Raw genomic sequence first — 8,550 nt, 5'->3', positions numbered from 1 at the left:
CTCCTCCTTCTCCTCCTCTACCTCCTCCTCCTTCTTCTCCTCCTTCTCCTCCTCTACCTCCTCCTTCTTCTCCTCCTTCTCCTTCTCAACCTCCTCCTTCTTCTCCTCCTCCTTCTCCTCCTCTACCTCCTCCTCCTTCTTCTCCTCCTTCTCCTCCTCTACCTCCTCCTCTTTCTTCTCCTCCTTCTCCTCCTCTACCTCCACCTTCTTCTCCTCCTCCTTCTTCTCCTGTACCTCCTCCTTCTTCTCCTCCTCCTTCTCCTCCTCAACCTCCTCCTTCTTCTCCTCTACCTCCTCCTCCTTCTCCTCCTCTACCTCCTCCTTCTTCTCCTCCTTCTTCTCCTCTACCTCCCCCTTCTCCTCCTCCTCCTTCTCCTCCTCTACCTCCTCCTCCTTCTCCTCCTCTACCTCCTCCTTCTTCTCCTCCTCTACCTCTTTCTCCTCCTCCTTCTCCTCTTCTCCTCCTCTACCTCCTCCTTCTTCTCCTCCTTCTCCTCCTCTACCTCCTACTTCTTCTCCTCCTCCTCCTCCTTCTCCTCCTCTACCTCCTCCTTCTTCTCCTCCTCTACCTCCTTCTCCTCCTCCTCCTTCTCCTCTTCTCCTCCTCTACCTCCTCCTTCTTCTCCTTCTTCTCCTCCTTCTCCTCCTCTACCTCCTCCTTCTTCTCCTCCTCCTTCTCCTCCTCAACCTCCTCCTTCTTCTCCTCCTTCTTTTCCTCTACCTCCTCCTTCTTCTCCTCCTTCTCCTCCTCTACCTCCTCCTCCTTCTTCTTCCTCCTTCTCCTCCTCTACCTCCTCCTCCTTCTTCTCCTCCTTCTCCTTCTCAACCTCCTCCTTCTTCTCCTCCTTCTCCTCCTCTACCTCCTCCTCTTTCTTCTCCTCCTTCTCCTCCTCTACCTCCACCTTCTTCTCCTCTACCTCCTCCTTCTTCTCCTCCTCCTTCTCCTTCTCCTCCTCAACCTCCTCCTTCTTCTCCTCCTTCTTCTCCTCTACCTCCCCCTTCTCCTCCTCCTCCTTCTCCTCCTCTACCTCCTCCTTCTTCTCCTCCTCCTTCTTCTCCTCTACCTCCTCCTTCTTCTTCTCCTCCTCTACCTCCTCCTCCTTCTCCTCCTCTACCTCCTCCTTCTTCTCCTCCTCTACCTCCTTCTCCTCCTCCTTCTCCTTCTCCTCTTCTCCTCCTCTACCTCCCCCTTCTTCTCCTCCTTCTCCTCTTCTCCTCCTCCTTCTCCTCTTCTCCTCCTCTACCTCCTCCTTCTTCTCTTTCTTCTCCTCCTTCTCCTCCTCTACCTCCTCCTTCTTCTCCTTCTCCTCCTCAACCTCCTCCTTCTTCTCCTCCTTCTTTTCCTCTACCTCCTCCTTCTTCTCCTCCTCCTTCTTCTCCTCCTTCTCCTCCTCTACCTCCTCCTCCTTCTTCTCCTCCTTCTCCTCCTCTACCTCCTCCTTCTTCTCCTCCTTCTCCTTCTCAACCTCCTCCTTCTTCTCCTTCTCCTCCTCTACCTCCTCCTCCTTCTTCTCCTCCTTCTCCTCCTCTACCTCCTCCTCTTTCTTCTCCTCCTTCTCCTCCTCTACCTCCACCTTCTTCTCCTCCTCCTTCTCATCCTCAGCCTCCTCCTTCTTCTCCTCCTTCTTCTCCTCTACCTCCTTCTTCTTCTCCTCCTCCTTCTCCTCCTCTACCTCCTCCTTCTTCTCCTCCTTCTTCTCCTCTACCTCCCCCTTCTCCTCCTCCTCCTTCTCCTCCTCTACCTCCTCCTTCTTCTCCTCCTTCTTCTCCTCTACCTCCTCCTTCTTCTTCTCCTCCTCTACCTCCTCCTTCTTCTCCTTCTCCTCCTCTACCTCCTCCTTCTTCTCCTTCTCCTCCTCTACCTCCTCCTTCTTCTCCTCCTCCTCCTCCTTCTCCTCCTCTACCTCCTTCTCCTCCTCCTTCTCCTCTTCTCCTCTACCTCCTCCTCCTTCTCCTCCTTCTCCTCCTCTACCTCCTCCTTCTTCTCCTCCTTCTCCTCTTCTCCTCCTCTACCTCCTCCTTCTTCTCCTCCTTCTCCTCCTCTACCTCCTCCTTCTTCTCCTCCTTCTCCTCTTCTCCTCCTCTACCTCCTCCTTCTTCTCCTCTTTCTCCTCCTCTACCTCCTCCCTCCTCTCTACTGTCTGTCACCTGACATTAATATGTTGATTCATGACATATGAACAGATTATGGATACAGTGATCATACAGTTTGATGGTCCAGTTATTGCCTGAGCAAAAAGGCTTTTATTTTCAGTCATTACATGTAATTTATTCCCCAAAAATATGGATAAAATCACATCTAGAATCACATTTACAATCTGAGGGTTTATTGTATTTTTCCTACACTTTTTCTTTATTTGTGTTTTTTGTGCAGTTGCTCTCTTCAATAGAAATACCTGAAAATAATAAGTAAAAATAACTTTAAAAAGTGTTTCTGTTTGGTATGAAATACTGTTTTTAATGTAATATCTGTGCTGAGCCTCTACACTTCTATACCCTTGGACTAACACACACTCTGACTCCTATACAAGTGTCTTATGACCAGTGTTCTTTTCTTTGACATCCTTTAAATCCTAATTACCGAACACACACACACACACACACACGCACACACACACACACACACACACACACACACACACACACACACTGTTAAGCCTTTATGTGTCATAATTATTGACTAAACAATACGAACAGAGGTTGGATTGATAGTGAGTACACAGAATAGAATAGAATAGAATAGAATAGAATAGGATAAAAAAGAATAGAATAGAATAAAAAAGAATAGGATAGAATAGAAAAGAATAAAAAAGAATAGAATAGAATAAAAAAGAATAGAATAGAATAAAATAGAATAGAATAGAATTGAATAGAATAAAAAAGAATAGAATAGAAAATGATAGAATAAAAAAGAATAGAATTGAAAAAAAAGAGTTGAATAGAATAGAATAGAATAGAATAGAATAGAATAGAATAGAATAGAATAGAATAGAATAAAGAAGAATAGAACACAGTAAAAAAGAGTTGAATAGAATAGAATGGAATAGAATAAAATGAAGAATAGAATAGAGTAAAAAAAGAGTTGAATAGAATAGAATAGAATAAAAAAGAGTTGAATAGAATAGAATAGAATAACAAAGAATAGAATAGAATAAAAAAGAATAGAATAGAATAAAAAAAGAGTTGAATAGAATAGAATAGAATAAAAAAGAATAGAATAGAAAAGAAAAGAATAGAATAGAATAAAAAAGATTTGAATAGAATAGAATAGAATAGAATAAAAAAGATTTGAATAGAATAGAATAGAATAGAATAGAATAAAAAAGATTTGAATAGAATAGAATAGAATAGAATAGAATAGAATAGAATAGAATAGAATAGAATAGAATAGAATAGAAAAGAATAGAATAGAATAAAAAAGATTTGAATAGAATAGAATAGAATAAAAAAAGATTTGAATAGAATAGAATAGAATAGAATAGAATAGAATAGAATAGAATAGAATAGAATAGAATAGAATAGAATAGGATAAAAAAGAATAGAATAGAATAAAAAAGAATAGGATAGAATAGAAAAGAATAAAAAAGAATAGAATAGAATAAAAAAGAATAGAATAGAATAAAATAGAATAGAATAGAATTGAATAGAATAAAAAAGAATAGAATAGAAAATGATAGAATAAAAAAGAATAGAATTGAAAAAAAAGAGTTGAATAGAATAGAATAGAATAGAATAGAATAGAATAGAACACAGTAAAAAAAGAGTTGAATAGAATAGAATAGAATAAAAAAGAGTTGAATAGAATAGAATAGAATAGAATAAAATGAAGAATAGAATAGAATAAAAAAAGAGTTGAATAGAATAGAATAGAATAAAAAAGAGTTGAATAGAATAGAATAGAATAACAAAGAATAGAATAGAATAAAAAAGAATAGAATAGAATAAAAAAAGAGTTGAATAGAATAGAATAGAATAAAAAAGAATAGAATAGAAAAGAAAAGAATAGAATAGAATAAAAAAGATTTGAATAGAATAGAATAGAATAGAATAAAAAAGATTTGAATAGAATAGAATAGAATAGAATAGAATAGAATAAAAAAGATTTGAATAGAATAGAATAGAATAGAATAGAATAGAATAGAATAAAAAAGAATAGAATAGAATAGAAAAGAATAGAATAGAATAAAAAAGATTTGAATAGAATAGAATAGAATAAAAAAAGATTTGAATAGAATAGAATAGAATAGAATAGAATAGAATAGAATAGAATAGAATAGAATAGAATAGACTTTATTTTCCATTGGTACATTGGAATTCTTGTGCGTTTCCTTGAGTCACGGAATCAAAAAAAATACATGAACAAAAACATAAACACAGTTAAATCATATAAAAACAGTTATTACACACACACACACACACACACACACAAAGACACACTTTTTAAATAGAGTACTGATCAGAAAATAAATAAATAAATAAAAGTAGTGGGAGGTGAAAACAAGTTATTGCACATGTGATTACAGTAGTGTCTGGACATTGGCAGTAGAGACATGTCCTTAGCGTCCGTACTCTGGACATTTGACACTAAAATGGCTGAACTGAGACCAGAACGACCCCCCTGACCTTTGACCCAGGGGACATTCTGTCCATTTCCCAGTAGATTCTAGCGTCACGTTGGGTTCCAGAGGAAGTGGTTGATGACATTTCCATGTGTGGACTATCGGCCTGGTGGACTTTCCTATTCTGTGGTTTAGTGTCAAAACATGGTGTAGTTTTGTAAAGGTCGTCATCATTGGTTGAAGTCGTTTTTAATAATGAACCAGACGACTTTCCTGCACTGATCCGATGGTTTGGCTGTAGATGGATCTGTGGGGTTTACTGCTGAATGTCAACACCTGCCGGGTCACAACACCACTCCAGTATTAGTTGGACACACTTTTATTCATTCAATTCCGTCGCTGTTTGTTTCTCCTTCGAACTATAACTGAATAATTCATGTGTACCAGAGGATTTTCCCACAAGGCCGCTCTGCACCGACCGAGGTTCTAATAGATTTGGATTTTTCATTATAGTTTAGTTTTATTTAGTTTTGGCTTTTTTTTTTCTCTTATTCAGTTAGTTTGAATTAGTTTTTAGAGAAGGTTTGATAGTTTTTATTAGTTTAAATTTTTTTCTAAATGCTTAGTTTTAGTATTAATTTTAGTTTTGTCGTCTCTTTTCTCTTCTTCTCCGTCGTATTCAAATAAATCCCAGACAGGACTCTGCTGCTTTCTCCCAACTTTAGTCTCCATGTTTCCAGGTAGAGTGGGGACCAGAAGACGACTGGAAACCACAAGTGTCATATGGTGCCGCTAGATAAAATTGCTAGAGCGAAATAAATTGATTTTGTATCAATCCGATGTCGACAAAGATGAAAACGAAGGGAATTTTATCCATAATTTTTATCTGTTTTAGTTAGTTTTGTAAAGACACAATACAGTTTCAGTTATTTTTTTTTTCCTTTTAATTCTAGTTTTTATTTATTTCAGTTAACGAAAATGTTTTTTCAATTCTAGTTTTCGTCATTTCGTTAGTTTTTGTTAACGATAATAACCCTGGCACCGAAACATAAAGGGTTTAGAGCAGAAAAGACCCAAGCTTTTATTCAGGATTTTTGGACAAAATGACCCTCAAACTGCATGAATATAACTTGTGCATAAAAATCTGTCTAATGGAAAAACCACAATTTCGCCCAAACTCTTGTTTTTTAGTGAAAAGGTTTCGTTTTTACAAGAGGTGGTTTTTCGGGCGTAAAGAAATTGGCATTATAATTAAAAACTGTTATGAAAATACCTTTTTGCACAACTAGAGGCACGTGAACAAAAAACAAAACAAAACAGATGTTCTTCAACAGGAGAAGAAGTGTTTTTTTTATGACTTTGTTACATTTTTCTTTATAAAATAAAAAATGGGGGAAAAAACTGTTTAAGGCCGTACATGATCTACATTTCCACACCTTAAGCCAGTTATGCCAGTACACCGAAGGCATGTGGACAATCTCAGACAAGACAAAACATAAAATAATAATAATAATAATAATAATAATAATAATAATAATAATAATAATAATAATAATAATAATAAGGTCGATGCCAATAATAGAAGAAGAGTTTAAACCAAACGTGGGTATCTGTGGACACACGAGGAAACCACATCATTTTAAATTAATTAAGTAAATTCAGGTCCTTTATTGTCATTATATAGTACTTTTTTTTTTTTTTTTTTTTTACCACACACTGAAATTCAACCTCTGAGGAACTGGGGGAAAACAACCATTCCATCAGAGGACCAGTGGATAAACACAAGTGAAGAAATATTTCTTATAAAAAAAAAAAAAAAACCCACAGACTGAGACTGAAAGAAGCAGAACTGAACAGAAGGTGGAATAAATGGAATATATTTACACCAAATCAATAGACTGACTGTTACTACTGGGCACAGTGTTTTCTTTTTGGGCTTATTTGTGCTCTCGTCTGTTCTTTTTATTGTTTTATTATTTTATTTTATTTTTTCTCTTGTTTTGGGGGGTTTCTTTTGATTGTCTGTTTTTTGGGATTCTGTTACAGTTCTATATAAAACTCAATAAAGATTTAAGTTATAAAACAAAACAAATTCAGCCTCAGCAAGTGCCTTGCTCAAGGGCACATCAGCCAACAACTTTTTCTGCCAGTCCATGGAATCGAACCTGCAACCCCTCAGTGTCAAGTTGACTCTCCAGCCAACTCTCCAGGCCACGACTGCCCTGTTAGAGTTTCGTCCAGGACAGAGGGGCTGGGACGCCGTAAAGGGGGGGTAAACAGGACACATTCATGGGGCCCAGCATCAGTCGGGGGGGCCATAGAGCAGTGTGTGTGTGTGTGGGGGGGGCCCAGTGGATACAGGTTAGAAGATGGGAAAATGTGGTGTAAGGTCCACTGTTTAATCAAGAAACAGAAGCCTAGAGTCAGACGTTGAAAGTATGTGAAGTTTCTCTTTCACTTCATGCTAGCGTTATTCCCATTAGTTATAAACTGCACCCCCACGTGTATAACTGCTGCCCCAACCCCACATACATACCCCCCCACACCACCCCGCTCTGACAAATCGACAATGTACTGAATTTTATGACGGACCAACAACATTTAGCTTTCATGGGGCCCACTATTGCTAGCAGTGGCCCAGTAGAAGGGAACAAGCGTTCCAGATTCAAAACAACACACGTTTCAGACTGAGCTCATGAAATCATGTTGTTTTTGTATTTATTATAGAATTTATTGCATTTGGTGTGCCATACATACGCATATTCATCCTTTCACGTGTTATTTAATGCCATTTGATGGTGTGTCAATGCGCTAGCTGATAACCGTGCTTATTGCTAACCACTAAATGTGTAAGGCCACTAATTGCGGCAATTGCTAACCCTAACCACGCTAGCCACTAATCACACTAATCACTAACCCTAAACCTACCTGCTAATCATGCTAGCCACTAATCACGCTAATCACTAACCCTAAACCTAACTGCTAATCATGCTAGCCACTAATCACGCTAATCACTAAATCTAAACCTAACCGCTAATCATGCTAGCTGCTAATCATGCTAATAACTAACCCTAAACCTAACCGCTAATTGTGCTAGCTGCTAATCACGCTAATCACTAACCCTAAACGTAACCGCTAATCGCACAAGCTGCTAATCACGCTAATCACTAACCCTAAACCTAACCGTTAATTGCACTAGCTGCTAATCACGCTAATCACTAACCCTAAACCTAACCGCTAATTGCACTAGCTGCTAATCATGCTAATCACTAACCCTAAACCTAACCGTTAATCGCACTATCCACTAATTACACTAATCGCTAACCCTAAACCTAACCCTAACCACTAATCGTGCTAGCCACTAATCGCACTAATGGCGTGCTATTTTACGTGGCGTAAATATACATACTGAAAGCTTATAATGCGTACAGATAACACGCCAATCAAAAGTGACGTGTTATCTGTACACAGTTCATGATATGACGTAGCATATTCCTGTTCATGTCTATGGAAGGACTTCTGCTGACGTCTACCAGAAGAAAGAAACAAATCAAACATTTGGGATTGAACGGAAAAACCCACATTACACACTTGTGTTTGGAACACGTTTAGTAAATATCGGTACAGTTTTGCGCAGATGTCTAATGGAAATGCGATCATTGTTGCAGTATCAGTAACAGTTCCATCTGTTTAAAAGGCATCAGATGTCAGTGAATCTTTCATTTGTTTTTTATTTGTGTATTTCTTCTCTTCTTCCTCCAGCGTTCATCCTGTTTCCCGGCAGACGATGCTTCTCTTTCCTCCTCCATTCGTCCTTCTCTGCTCGTACCCTTTGTTCTGGTCTGTGTTCCATTAAACTCAGTCCTGCTGGCAGATGAAATAGATGCAGGTTCATTGGCTTTTTCAGCTCAAAGGTTCAGGATCAAATGATTCAGTCGTTCGTGGTCGGTTCACGTCCACAAAAACACAACGGAAACGCAGCGCTCTCATC

The sequence above is a fragment of the Sphaeramia orbicularis genome, chromosome 16 (genome assembly GCF_902148855.1).
Source record: "Sphaeramia orbicularis chromosome 16, fSphaOr1.1, whole genome shotgun sequence".
NCBI lineage: Eukaryota > Metazoa > Chordata > Actinopteri > Kurtiformes > Apogonidae > Sphaeramia > Sphaeramia orbicularis.
This window is presented reverse-complemented; position numbering follows the sequence as displayed.